Source organism: Ranitomeya imitator, chromosome 5 (assembly GCF_032444005.1).
Source record: "Ranitomeya imitator isolate aRanImi1 chromosome 5, aRanImi1.pri, whole genome shotgun sequence".
NCBI classification, from domain to species: Eukaryota; Metazoa; Chordata; class Amphibia; order Anura; family Dendrobatidae; genus Ranitomeya; species Ranitomeya imitator.
Window position 1 is genome coordinate 62,154,117 of NC_091286.1, and position 15,844 is coordinate 62,169,960.

Consider the following 15,844-nt stretch of genomic DNA (forward strand, 5'->3'; position numbering starts at 1 on the left):
AGTGGTACTGTGCAGTGTATATATACAGGGGAGTGATGGTACTGTGCAGTGTATATATTTCAGCAGCCGCCCAGGCCCCCAGCACCTGTCCTGTATATATATTATATATACTGTCATGCAGGCTGTACAGATACAGTATATACATATACAGGACAGGTGCTGGGGGCCTGGGCGGCTGCTGAAGTATATAATATACAGTATATCAGCTGTGGCCGCCCCAGGTCACCCAGACTGTCAGAATACCTCAGGGCGGCAAGGAGCTCCTCCGGAATCTGCATCTGTCCTGATAAGTTCAGCAGCCAGCGAGGGGAGGGAGAGCAGAGCAGGAGAACTCTCCGCCCACAAACAATGTCACGCTGGCTGCATTCTTAACCCCGATGTGCCTGCACTGCCTGGCCCTGCACTCACTGAAAAGATGCTTGTGCCAGCAGGGTTAGATGCCCGCCCCCCGCATTGTGCCGCCCGGGGCGGCCCGCCCCCCCCCCCCCGCACCCCCTTCCTACGCCACTGTGTGTGGGGGTTATATACTCTGTGTGGGGGTATATACTGTGTGGGGGTATATACTCTGTGTGAGGGGTATATACTCTGTGTGTGTGGGGGGTATATACTCTGTGTAGGGGGGTATATACTCTGTGTCGGGGCTATATACTCTGTGTGTGGGGGTATAAACTCTGTGTGGGGGTTTATACTCTGTGTTGGGGTATATACTCTATGAATGTGGGGTGTATACTCTGCGTGTGGGGGTATTTACTCTGTATATGGAGGGTATATACTCTGTGTGTATGGGTATTTACTGTGTGTGGGGGTTTATACTCTGTGTGGGGGTATATTCTCTATGTATGTGGGGTATACACTCTGTGGGGTTATATACTCTGTGTGTGAGGGGTATATACTGTGTCGGGGGTATTTATTGTATAGTGGTATTTACTGCATGGGGAGATTTAGTGTAATGGGGCTGGGGAAGATTTACTGTCTGTGGGGGGTATTTCCTGTGTGTTGGGTATTTCCTTTGTTGGGGAAATTTAATGTAACAGGGCTAGGGGAGATTTACTGTGTGTGGGAGATTTAATTTATCGGGGCTGAAGGGTATTTCCTGTGGGGGGGTATTTACTGTGTAGGGGATATTTAGTGTAACGAGACTGGGGGAGATTTACTGTGTATGGAGGGAAGATTTATTGTAATGGGCTGGGGGAAATTTACTGTGTGGGTGGTATTTACTGTGTGGGTGAGATTTAGTGTAATGGGGTTGGGTGAGATTTACTGTGTGGGTGAGATTTAGTGTAATGGTGCTGGGATAGATTTAGTGTAATGGGGAAGATTTGAGGGCACAAGTTTGGGGAGCAAGGAGACACAGTAGGTGCAGACACAGTATGGTGAATGTGGGATGGGTGTGGACACAGTATGAGGAGCGAGGGTGATAAAATGGGTGTGGACATAGTATGGGGAGTCAGGGTTTGTGTGAGGAGGCAGTATGGAAAGTGAGAGGGTAAATGTGCTAGGAGCGAGGGAAACATGTGAAGAGACTATTGAGGGGAATAGTGCAAGGAAACAGTACGGGGGAAGAAAGTGTGAGTTATAACAGAATAAAGACTGAATAGTGTGGGGGGGAGTATCATGAGGGGACACTGTAAAGGCACAACCAGGAAGGGATAGTAAGCCAAGAATGGGGAGTGTGGTAAGGGGGCACAATATAGAGACTGGCCCTATAGGGTATAGTTGAGCGAATATGTTCGGAATCTGAATTTGCCATATTTGTGCCATATTGCTACCCTATTTGCGGTGAATTTATGCGTGACGATCAATTCCGAACATATTCAGCAATTTCTACTCCCAATGACTTGTCTTGATTCCAATGACATTTGGCTGTGTTCGATCGTAATCGTATTTTTGACAAATTCACTCAACTCTACTATTGGGGGAACAAAATGTGAAAAGGGGGCACAGCATGGAAAGGAGGGGGTAGTATGGAGAGCAGGTACCTTAAGAGGGACAGTGTGGAGGTAATATTTTATTCAGAGAATATAGTGAGGGATGATTATTTATTCAAGGTCACAGCATATGGAAGATATTTTTATTCAGGAGCATTATAATGACACTGCTAACTTTAAGGGCATTGTTTGGGGATGTGCTGCAGAGGACCAGAGAAGATGGAAGACTGCAGAGACGAGCTGTGGATGAGAATTCATCATGGTTTCTGGACAAGATGAAGAGGAAAAGAAACAGAAATATTCCAGAGACAACGTCATCTATAAGGTACTTGAATGCAAATGTGATACAGACTAATTCTCATATTTTTATTAATGTTAGGAGTAGGGTTGAGCGAAACGGGTCGGCCAGATTCAGAAGTCGCCGACTTTTAGCAAAGTTGGGTTTCATGAAACCCGACCCGACCCCTGTGTGGGGTCGGCCATGAGGTCGGCGATCTTCTGATCTGGAATCGGAATTCCGATACCAAGTTCCGATATGTTTAAGATATCGGGAATCGGTATCGGAATTCATATTTAAGTGTAAAATAAAGAATAAAAAAATATTGATATACTCACCCTCGGACGCGCCCTGGTTCTCACCGGCAGCCTTCCTTCCTAAGAATGAGCACCTGAAGGGCATTCGATGACGTCGCGGCTTGTGATTGGTCGTGTGAGCGGTCACATGGGCGGTCACGCGACCATTCACAAGCCGCGACGTCATCTAAGGTCCTTCAGGCGCTAATTCTTAGGAAGGAAGCGTCCGAGGGCACGTCCGAGGGTGAGTATATTCCTAATAGGTATATACTCACCCTCGGATGCGCCCTGGTTCTAACCCGCAGCCTTCCTTCCTAAGAATCAGCGCCTGAAGGACCTTAGATGACGTCGCGGCTTGTGATTGGTCGCGTGACGCCCATGTGACCGCTCACGCGACCAATCACAAGCCGCGACGTCATCGAAGGTCCTTCAGGCGCTCATTCTTAGGAAGGAAGGCTGGCGGTGAGAACCAGGGCGCGTCCGAGGGTAAGTATATCAATATTTTTTATTTTGATTCTTTATTTTACACTTAAATATGGATCCCAGGGCCTGAAGGAGAGTTTCCTCTCCTTCAGACCCTGGGAACCATTAGAAACCTAATGCACTACATTGGGCTTCGTGTTTCGGTCGACCCCGACCCCGACTTTTCTATAGGATCGGCCGATTTCACTCGACCCGACTTTTGAAAAAGTCGGGTTTCGTGAAACCCGACCCAATCCTATAAAAAGAAAAGTCGCTCAACCCTAGTTAGGAGCATTAAATGGGTTGTCCATGTTTCTGATGAATCTGCAGTCATTATATGTGACTGCAGATTTCTGAATTCTCACAGTGCACACTGCACGCTGTCAGGATTCTCTTGTGCCACCGATTTGCATATATGCCATGGAGATAGATAGATAGATAGATAGATAGATAGATAGATAGATAGATAGATAGATAGATAGATAGATAGATAGATAAAGCAGCACTTTTCATGAAAAGATGGGTGCAAACAGATAGAATAGAGAGACAACTATATATATCCCAAGGAAACTGTACTTCATTCCTGGCAAAACAAACAACAAACTCTAGTTCAAAGATAATCTGACAGCAGAATTTCCACCCCAAACTATCTATATGTGCATGTAGCACACAAATAAAAGTCCAGGAATACCTTTACATGGTCAGTCAGTTCTTCCTTTACTGAGTAATCAGAGTTTGAATTGATATGCAAATGAGTCTGAAGGACTATGGTAGATCTGAAACATTTGTCACTCCAGCTCTATTCCCTTCCTACCTCCTCCTGGAGATGGCACTGGCTAGGGAATAGAGCTGGAGTGACACAGGCTGAAAATGTATCATGGTCCATCAGAATTATATACATATCATTTCAAACACTGATTTCTCAGTAACGGAGGAACAGACCGGCTATGTAAAGGTATTCCTGGACTTGTCTTTGAAATAGCTACATGCACATATGAATAGTTTGAGAGAGGAGATAATGTGACATATTCCTTTTTAAAGGGGGGGTAGAGCTGCAGAATCTTATTAGAGATGATTGTCTCTGCTCAGGAAGGATATAATGGAACTAGAGAGAGTACAAAGGAGGGCAACAAAATTAATAAAGGGGATGGGAGAACTACAATACCCAGATAGATTAGCGAAATTAGGATTATTTAGTCTAGAAAAAAGACGACTGAGGGGCGATCTAATAACCATGTATAAGTATATAAGGGGACAATACAAATATCTCGCTGAGGATCTGTTTATACCAAGGAAGGTGACGGGCACAAGGGGGCATTCTTTGCGTCTGGAGGAGAGAAGGTTTTTCCACCAACATAGAAGAGGATTCTTTACTGTTAGGGCAGTGAGAATCTGGAATTGCTTGCCTGAGGAGGTGGTGATGGCGAACTCAGTCGAGGGGTTCAAGAGAGGCCTGGATGTCTTCCTGGAGCAGAACAATATTGTATCATACAATTATTAGGTTCTGTAGAAGGACGTAGATCTGGGGATTTATTATGATGGAATATAGGCTGAACTGGATGGACAAATGTCCTTTTTTCGGCCTTACTAACTATGTTACTATGTTACTATGTTACTATTGTCTTAAAGTGTTGATGACAATGCTAAGATCACATGCACAGAGACAATATGCACGCAGTAGGACGAAAACCTTCTCAAAGCACAGGTCAAATTATGCAATTACTTGAAGATGCAATACAACATCTTTCTTGAGTCTCGTTGCCGAACTCATGTATCTCAAGAACAAGGCCTCACGAGTGGAAACGGAGCGGCACATGCGCAGCACTTTCCATTCCCTGGGCATTCTGTATAACGCTGAGCAGGAGAATTTCAGAACTTTCATACAAATGAATGGACAACATGCATGTACGATAAACTTTTCAATCCCAAGGGTGCAGGTTGGGTCCCGTTTGTAAGAAATATGCAGGTCCTGCCAGTGTGACACTCTTCTATAGGACATTTATGGCATATCCTGTGGAAATATCATAAAAATCCTAGATGGGGTATTTGGGATTTAACCCATTTTTTGATTTAACCCATGAATAACCCTACGAGTAATAATTTTTTATGGTGGAATAAATATTTTGCATACTTAACTTCACAATTATGACAATTTCTTTTATAGCAATAGCATCTTGAGCAGCAGCAACTAAACTAATCAAGAAATTGGAAATTGGAAACACTTGGTGTAAATGAAGTACAAAATATAAAGTAAATTTGCCATAGTCGAAAGTTTCTGCTCTTCCTCAAAATATAGGACACCACGTTCAGAATTGGGAGAAGAGAAGGTGGAAAAGAAATGTGAGAATTCAATTACATATCTACATATGACTAATTCATATTTACACGTACACACTGCTTGGCAGAGACGAGATGCAAAATAACATGGCAGTCGGCCATATAATAATAGCCAGTGGGCCTTATTTATTATTTTAAGAGCAGTCCCTTGTTTAAGAAATTAGGGAGCCAGCCAAATAATTGCTCTGAAATAACCTTGCATTCCCCACGTTCTACCCAACTGTTGAACTTTCATTAACCTTGCCCCAAGACAGGTCGCAACCTGGAGGCTCATGCAAAATGCTACCTAAAATTAACGTAACATTGGGGATCGAAAATAAATAAAATGTACTGAAGTTTTGAAATGCAGGATTTTCTCGATGGTAATGCAAGGCAAAATATAAAATATTGATTTCGAATTGAATCCATGCAGCAATGGAAGAATCGAGTCTTCGTTTTGACAATTTCGCAAAGAAAATGCTCGATCGGCAGTTTGGAGAACCTATAAAAGTTGTAAAAATCAAACTGCCGTATTATACAGAAGTCAGTACAATGACAACCAATGCAGCCTGAATGAGATCTCCCATGTGCTTGGGTACTGAGGTGTAACTTGCACTTTTGGGACCCCATGCTAAAACTCTACTGAGGACCTTCTCTTACATCCACCATTGCATAATTCTGCACATAACAAGAAGAACTCTAATTAAGATTAAAATAGATAAATCTCCGGGTCCGGATGGCATACACCCACGAGTACTAAGGGAACTAAGTAATGTAATAGATAAACCATTATTTCTTATTTTTAGGGACTCTATAGCGACAGGATCTGTTCCGCAGGACTGGCGCATAGCAAATGTGGTGCCAATATTCAAAAAGGGCTCTAAAAGTGAACCTGGAAATTATAGGCCAGTAAGTCTAACCTCTATTGTTGGTAAAATATTTGAAGGGTTTCTGAGGGATGTTATTCTGGATTATCTCAATGAGAATAACTGTTTAACTCCATATCAGCATGGGTTTATGAGAAATCGCTCCCGTCAAACCAATCTAATCAGTTTTTATGAAGAGGTAAGCTATAGGCTGGACCACAGTGAGTCATTGGACGTGGTATATCTCGATTTTTCCAAAGCGTTTGATACCGTGCCGCACAAGAGGTTGGTACACAAAATGAGAATGCTTGGTCTGGGGGAAAATGTGTGTAAATGGGTTAGTAACTGGCTTAGTGATAGAAAGCAGAGGGTGGTTATAAATGGTATAGTCTCTAACTGGGTCGCTGTGACCAGTGGGGTACCGCAGGGGTCAGTATTGGGACCTGTTCTCTTCAACATATTCATTAATGATCTGGTAGAAGGTTTACACAGTAAAATATCGATATTTGCAGATGATACAAAACTATGTAAAGCAGTTAATACAAGAGAAGATAGTATTCTGCTACAGATGGATCTGGATAAGTTGGAAACTTGGGCTGAAAGGTGGCAGATGAGGTTTAACAATGATAAATGTAAGGTTATACACATGGGAAGAAGGAATCAATATCACCATTACACACTGAATGGGAAACCACTGGGTAAATCTGACAGGGAGAAGGACTTGGGGATCCTAGTTAATGATAAACTTACCTGGAGCAGCCAGTGCCAGGCAGCAGCTGCCAAGGCAAACAGGATCATGGGGTGCATTAAAAGAGGTCTGGATACACATGATGAGAGCATTATACTGCCTCTGTACAAATCCCTAGTTAGACAGCACATGGAGTACTGTGTCCAGTTTTGGGCACCGGTGCTCATGAAGGATATAATGGAACTAGAGAGAGTACAAAGGAGGGCAACAAAATTAATAAAGGGGATGGGAGAACTACAATACCCAGATAGATTAGCGAAATTAGGATTATTTAGTCTAGAAAAAAGACGACTGAGGGGCGATCTAATAACCATGTATAAGTATATAAGGGGACAATACAAATATCTCGCTGAGGATCTGTTTATACCAAGGAAGGTGACGGGCACAAGGGGGCATTCTTTGCGTCTGGAGGAGAGAAGGTTTTTCCACCAACATAGAAGAGGATTCTTTACTGTTAGGGCAGTGAGAATCTGGAATTGCTTGCCTGAGGAGGTGGTGATGGCGAACTCAGTCGAGGGGTTCAAGAGAGGCCTGGATGTCTTCCTGGAGCAGAACAATATTGTATCATACAATTATTAGGTTCTGTAGAAGGACGTAGATCTGGGGATTTATTATGATGGAATATAGGCTGAACTGGATGGACAAATGTCTTTTTTCGGCCTTACTAACTATGTTACTATGTTACTATGTAACTCCAAATTATGGAAATGTTTTCATAAGTAGACCATAAGATCAAAGTTGGCTACTTTCACTAATTTTGAAGTGAGACATTGGTGTATGGTTAGGGGAAGTTTGGGAGTGGCAACTGTTGGCCATAGAAGTATTCGACCAACAGCTATCTCTTCTACTGTAAGTAGCTAAATTAATACAACTCATTCTTGAATGCAGTTTTAGAGAAGGCTTAGATAGTACAGGAGGATCCTCAATTTGAGGCCCACGCTAATGGTCCATAATATCCATCATTCTGGTGTGCTATGAGAGGTAAACTCTGTATTTGCAGGAGTTTCCACTAGGTTCGCCTGTTTTCTCCCATACTCCAAAGCTATACTGATGGAGTATGGGAGAAAACCTGAGAACCTAGTGGAAACTCTTACAAACACCAGGTTTGACTTTCATCGCACACCAGAATGATGGATGTTATGGACCATCGGGGTGGATCTCAAATTCAGGATGGGTAGTTCATTTGAAAGGGATGAGCTGCAGCACTAGCCGGAGGCACTTACATAGACAATAAAATAATTAAACCAATGTAACACTTGAGAGGTGATCCACCCAGTAGATCAGATCCTCACCCGTTACAGTCATGAAAAAGGCTATGTACACCTTTGAATTCAATTTCATTGTTCGGAAGTGCAAAATTAAGTAACTTTCTAAATGGTCTTCAAAAAAGTTGTCCTACTATTTAGCTGCTGCAGTGTTCTTCGCCTATCTAAGGGCGCTTTCACACTGCTTTAAGCCTGCGGTCTGCAGAATGGCCGAGGCACCAACACAGGAGCAGGACTTCAAAGTCCCGGGACTGTGACGTCATTGTGCCACTCCAGGATTCTGACGTTCTGCGCATGCATTAGCACTATGACAGTGCATTGGTCTGCCCAAACCTCGCCAGTGAAGTCATCAGGATCCTGGATTAGGCGAGAATATGACATTTTTTTATTTGAATTAAAATTGTGAGGCATTATAAACAATTACGGACCCTGAAACAGTGGGGGCCCCTAATGCATTATAGGGACTACTGTGAGGGCCTTTATAAAGTGTGGGGCCCATTATACAGTGTAGGAGCTTAACTTGGGTCCATTATAATGTTTGGGGGCTAATGTGAGGCTCTTTATACAGTATAGGTGCTAAACCGGGGCCCATTATATAGTATAGGAGCTATTGTTGGGCCTATTATACACTATAGCAGCTAATGTGGGACCATTATACAGTATATGAGCTAATATGGGGCCCATTATATAGTGTAAGAGCTAAAGAGGGGGACATACAGTATGGGAGCTAATGTGGTGGCCATTATACAGTATGGTAGCTAATGTGGGGGCCATTATACAGTTTGGGGCTTACTGTCGGTGCCATTATATCATATGGGAGGTAATGTGGGGGCCATTATACAGTATGGTAGCTAATGTGGGGGCCATTATACAGTTTGGGGCTTACTGTCGGTGCCATTATATCATATGGGAGCTAATGTGGGGGCCATTATACAGTTTGGGGCTTACTGTCGGTGCCATTATATCATATGGGAGCTAATGTGGGGGCCATTATACAGTATGGTAGCTAATGTGGGGGCCATTATACAGTTTGGGGCTTACTGTCGGTGCCATTATATCATATGGGAGCTAATGTGGGAGCCATTATACAGTTTGGGGCTTACTGTCGGTGCCATTATATCATATGGGAGCTAATGTGGGAGCCATTATACAGTTTGAGGCTTAGTGTGGGTGCCACTATATCATGTGGGAGCTAATGCAGGGGCCATTATACAGTTTGAGAGCTTATCTGGGGACTACTGTGGAGGCCATTATACAGTGTAAGGGATTCTGTGGTAGTCATTATAATGTGTTTTTTGGGAGCAGTCGGGATATCATACTATGTATAGAGGAGCTATGGGCCCACCACACTGTGTATAGGGGAGCTGTGGGGACATCATACTATGTATAGAGAAGCTGTGGGCCCACCATACTGTGTATAGGGGAGTTGTGGGGATATTATACTATGTATAGAGGAGGTGTGGGCCCACCATACTGTGTATAGGGGAGTTGTGGGGACATTATACTATGTATAGAGAAGCTGTGGGCCCACCATACTGTGTATAGGGGAGCGAGAGGACATTATACTATGTATAGAGAAGCTGTGGGCCCACCATACTGTGTATAGGGGAGTTGTGGGGACATTATACTATGTAAAGAGAAGCTGTGGGCCCACCATACCGTGTATAGGGGAGTTGTGGGGACATTATACTATGTATAGAGAAGCTGTGGGCCCACCATACTGTGTATAGGGGAGTTGTGGGGACATCATACTATGTATAGAGAAGCTGTGGGTCCACCATACTGTGTATAGGGGAGTTGTGGGGACATTATACTATGTATAGAGGAGCTGTGGGCCCACCATACTGTATATAGGGGAGCTGTAGGGACATCATACTATATATAGGGGAGCTGTGGGGACATCATACTGTGTATAAAGAAGCTGTGGAGCCACAATACTTTGTATAGAGAAGCTCTACATTGGAGACTTAGTGGACATTATTAAATGCTAAGTGGGCACTTAGGAAGCATTATTGTTTCTGGGGCACTCAGGGTATTGTGACCATCAAAGGTGCATAGAGGGGGCATTACTGCTTTCTAGGTGGCAAATGTGGGCACTGTTTTCAAGGGCACTTGCACAAGGCATTAATTTTTTCTAGGGGGAAATATTACCATCTAGAGGGCACAAAGAATACATTATTGCTATGTAAGGTGCACAGTGGTGGGCATTATTATGTGGGGCGCTAAGAAAAGTGCTATTATTGTGCCAAATAGCAGGTGCAGTAATAGTTACACATATGGCAGCAGTGGCTCAGTAGGATGAGTAGTTTGTGCAGGTTGGGGACAGATGGGTAAGGGGATGGAAATGTGAGAAATCAAATGTATCTATGTTGTAACCTCTGCAGATAAATTGTCGCTGGAGGAAGTTGTCATGTTGGTCTGGGCCAAATGGAAAAGTCGGGAAAAATGAATTACTCCATCAGAAAGAACGTCAGCTGTAAGTTGCTATACATACAGTGGCATGCAAAAGTTTGGACACCCCTCGTCAAAATTACTGCTATTCTGAACAGTTAAGCAAGATGAAAAGGAAATTGGGCTAATATAAGAATTAGGGCACCCTGCATGGTTAGCACCTAGTAGCATCCCCTTTTTCAAGTATCACAGGTTTTAAATGCTTTTTGTAGCCAAGAGTCTGTAAATTCTTGTTTGAGGGATTTTCATCCATTCTTCCTTGGAAAATTCTTCCAGTTCTGTGAGATTCCTGGGTCGTCTTGAATGCACTGCTCCTTTGCGGTCTAGCCACAGATTTCCAATTTTGTTCAGATCAGGGGACTGTCAGAGCCATTGTAAAACCTTCAGCTTGCGAATTCTGAGGTAGTCTGTTGTGGATTTTGACATGTGTTTAGGATCATTATCCATTGGTAGAATTCATAGACTTTCACCTTCAGGATTTTTACAGATGGTGTTATGTTTTCATCAAGAATTTGTTGAAATCTCATTGAATTAATTCTTCCCTCTACTTGTGAAATGTTCTCTGTGCCATTGGCTGCAACACGACCCCAAAGCATGATTGATCTACCCCCATGCTTGATGGTTAGTGAGATGTTCTTTTCCTGAAATTCTGTGCCCTTTTTCTCCACACATCCCTTTGATAATTGTGACCAAAGAGTTCTATTTTAACCTCATCGGTCCACAGGACTTGTTCCCAAAATGCATCAGGCTTGTTTAGATGGATTTTTAAAATACTTCTGATGCTGAATTTTATGATGAGGACGCATGAGAGGTTTTCTTCTGATGACTCTTCCATGGAGGCCATATTTGTGCAGGTGTATCTAAACATTAGAACATTATACCACAACTCCAGAGTCTGTTAAATCTTTCTGAAGGTCTTTTGCAATCAAGTAGGGGTTCTGATTTGCCTCTCTGGCAATTTTACGAGTAGCTCTCACTGAAATTTTGGTTTGTCTTCCAGACTTTATCTTGATCTCCACTGTTCCTGTTAATTGACATTTCTTAATTACATTTTGAAAAGGTAACTTGAAAATTATTTGCTCTCTTCTTATAGCCTTCTCCTGATTTGTAAGACTCCACCATTTTCATTTTCAGAGTGCTAGGCACCTGCTTAGAAGGACCCATGGCTGCTGTTTTCTGGCACAAGGTTAGAGGAGGTTGGATTTTTATAAAGCTGGGACATTTGCATTACCTGGCCTTTTCTAACAAAGATAGTGAAAAAGCCAGAACCCTAACAGGCTAATTAAGTTCTGAAACCTTGGTCACAGTTACCTGAACACATAAATCACCATGGGTGCCCAAATGTTTTCATCAGCCCATTTTCTTTTTTGCAATTTTTAAAATGTAAAAAATTACTATATATATATATATATATATATATATATATATATATATATATATATATATATATATATATATAGCCTAAAATACAAAATAAATGTGCCATATCTAATTGTAGCCCTTTTATGGATCATTTAATCAACTTGTTTAACTGTTCACAATAACAGTAATTTTGACCAGGAGTGCCCAATCTTTTACATGCCATTGTAACTGTACCGTAATCACTTATATGTTCTGCAGGGCTGGTGTCTATCACTATATGTTACCATATGATGGTAATATCAGTGTGCCACCATAGTTGTAATCAGGGTTACCGGTTAGGGCCCACTCACCCCTGATCTGAACCTCGTAGCTACGCCTCGGTGTGCTGATATATATGAGCTAGTGCAGGCAACAACATCCTTGACTCAAAGACCGCACATGACGTGTGTATAAATTGATAGCGCACATGAACATGAGAAAAGACTGAAATTAGGGTCACAAACTACAATTTTTAAGCAAATAATAAAAAGTGAAACGGAGTAAGGATATAAACTAGAACTGAAAAAAGTGCGCATATAAGCATATACGTATTTACCTCTTGTCTAGCTTGCCCTTCGTAGGAATTATTATTGGAGCTGTGCCCGCCAATTGCACTCTCTTGTACTGAATACTGTATGCATAAACTGAGAGATCTCATCCTTTATCCTGCTAAACTATATTAATTTTTGCTAGAAAACATGGATAAAACATGTAGTAGGCCAGCTAAAAGCCAACAAATAGTTATGCACCATATTGCCATATTTGTTTCCTTTATGCCAATAGTACCCGCTTAACTGCTAACAATGCAACTTTTGGAATCAGAATTTTATTCTTGTGCAACGTTCTAGAAATATATTGGAACATTTGGTCACAGAAACTATTTAACCATAGGACAGGCTATGAATTAGACCTATAAGTTGGCATAGAGAAAGACTCTCTGGCTTATACCCATATCCTCCCTTTAGAAGTGTTGAAAATCATCCATATTCCACATGCATCAGAGAAAAGTGAAGAAGAGAACATCTTCTGGTGAGGAGGAGGCTGTCGTAAAAGCAGTATTTCATATCGGAAATTTATGGACACCCAGTGTGACAGACCTGGAGCATTTATGTGCGACTGCAGTTTATTTAAGACTTGTTTTGCAATCTGCAAACATATACATCTGCTTCTGAGACGATCTGAAATCAATCCAAGCGTCTCTTCACGAATACCACAAATTGGCTGGATGAGAAATTGACATGTGTAAAATGTTACGGACAGGTTCTCCTATTTGACGTAACGACTATTTGCAATGCCGATGTTGCTAGGCTGGATGCGGAACGGACCTCTCATTAAGATTTCTCACCTGGAGTGTGGAAAGGTACCAAAACTAGACAAGAAAATGTGGCCATAGTTCAGCTCAGGAGGCAGAAATAGAGAGAGGAAGCTGAAGAAGAAGGTTGATGAAAAGATTTGCTTCTGGTCACATTCAGATGAGGAGAAGAGAACTGCAGCCATACTCCCATCATAAAGATATTGTATATACTAGGACTATTTAGAGCTAGTGGTGCCTTACGTTGTTGGACAGGTAACTAACAGCCATATATTACTTCGTCATATTTCAAACATGTGCTATCCATGTCCTTGGTGGCAAAGGACCCGCTTAACAGCCAAGGTCAATAATGCAATAAAGTTCCATTCTTGTGCAATGTTCTAGCAATACATCGGACACTAGGTCCCAAAACTGTTTAACTTGAGGACAGGCTATGTATTAGACTTATAAGTTGGCATCAAGTATAACTTTGGCTTATACCCTCACCTTTCCTCTGGAAATGTTGAAATCCAGAGAAAAGTGACGAAGAAAACATCTCAGTAAAAAGCCGCACAGTATAATAAATCTGGTAACAAAGTAACTACTGAAACAAATCACGTTTAAAGAAGCCCTCTTCCCATCAAAGTTTTGATGCTCTTGATATATTGTAATCATCCTATTACCTACCACTGTGTACTTACAATTGCTCATCTTGACCTTTTACCCAATTTATTCTTCTCGTTTCCATTAGGTCTATGACATCATGTGATTAAAACCAAAGTAGGTGAATCCTTCTAAGCTCTATATAGAAAGAGGATGTCAATTTTCTCTGTCTGAGTCATCATTAGAACTACAATTCTACATCACTGCAAAGTTCCTAGCAGGGAGAAGTCAGAATAGCTGGGTCAGGAGTTGAAAAGGACGTGGAGCTGGGCTGCCAGGGTCTTTACAGTGAGTAGAATTGTATTTCTAGTGCTGACTCATGCAGGGAAAAGAGACTTCCAGTTTCTACGTAAAACTTAGAATAAACAAGTTATTATAAAATTGTAAAGTAAATTAAAAGCCACCTGCTGAAACCAGAGATTGGACCAGGAAACTGTTGATCTTTTCTCCCATAGAGTTAAAGACAAAGGACACGTTTAATATTGAAAAAAATGACTTTTACATTTCTTAGTGGTTACTTTTAATTAACCCATTATCTACCAATGTCCTTTTTTTGGGACACCTAATCTTTAGCTTCTAGCCACTAAGATTTTATAATTTTTATAATTAGGTCCAATTTTTTGTGTTGTGTTTGTAAAATGAAAGTTTTCAAAATAGGAAATCATGTCATTGTCATTTTTAATTGAATATTGGGACGCCCTTTTTTTAAAAATCCGTACTTTTAATTTGGCAAGTTTTGGGTTAATAAAATTGCACTACATTTCAGTCTGCAATCTTCCTTCCTTCATTGTTTTTCAGACCTGCTGATATACAATTTTCAGCCTGATCTAAGATTTTTCTCTTGGCAGAGTGACCCTCTCTGTAATACATGCAGGATGTGAACACTTTGTTTATGAACTCAACCTCAATCCTGGATTTATTTTCTCTGTATGTACTTTCCTGTTTGCCTATAGACTATTTTATTGGTTCTCCAAAAAATTTTAGATACTTTCGCACTTTCCATTGCAGACTTATGTAACCTGCGTCCTCCCTCCTGCTATCTCTAACACTAATAAAAGTAGTAGGGAGTAGGAGCTCTGATGGACTTTTATCAGTTTTGCAAAAGGACTCAGCTAAATAAAGGACATACAGACACTACACAGCAGCAAAATGGTAGATATTTTTTAAGGAAAGTGATTTAACTTTGCATATAGGAAGCAAATGAACAACAACAATAAATTCTGAGCAAAAGTGTGCATAGCCTTCTTTTTAAGTGTGGCCTCATTACATGAGTTATGTATATTAAGCCAACCCCATAGTCTTAAGGTACCTTCACACTGAACAACTTTCCAACGATCACGACCAGCGATACGGCCTGGCCGTGATCGTTGGTAAGTCGTTGTGTGGTCGCTGGGGAGCTGTCACACAGACAGCTCTCTCCAGCGACCAACGATCAGGGGAACGGCTTCGGCATCGTTGAAACTGTCTTCCACGATGCTGAAGTCCCCCTGCAGCACCCGGGTAACCAGGGTAAACATCGGGTTACTAAGTGCAGGGCCGCGCTTAGTTACCCGATAATTACCCTGGTTACCATTGTAAAAGTTAAAAAAAAAACACTACATACTCACATTCTGATGTCTGTCACGTCCCCCGCCGGCACCCACAGGGTTAAAACTGCTTTCGGCAGGAGCGCTGCTAATGCACGCGCTGCTGCCGAGAGTTTCCCTGCACTGACTGTGTCAGCGCTGGCAGTAACAGCGGTGACGTCACCGCTGTGCTCTGCTTTATGGCCGGCGCTGACACAGTGCAGGGAAACTCTCGGCCGGAGCGCGTGCATTAGCAGCTCCTGTGGACGCCTGTGGACGCCGGGGGACGTGACAGACATCAGAATGTGAGTATGT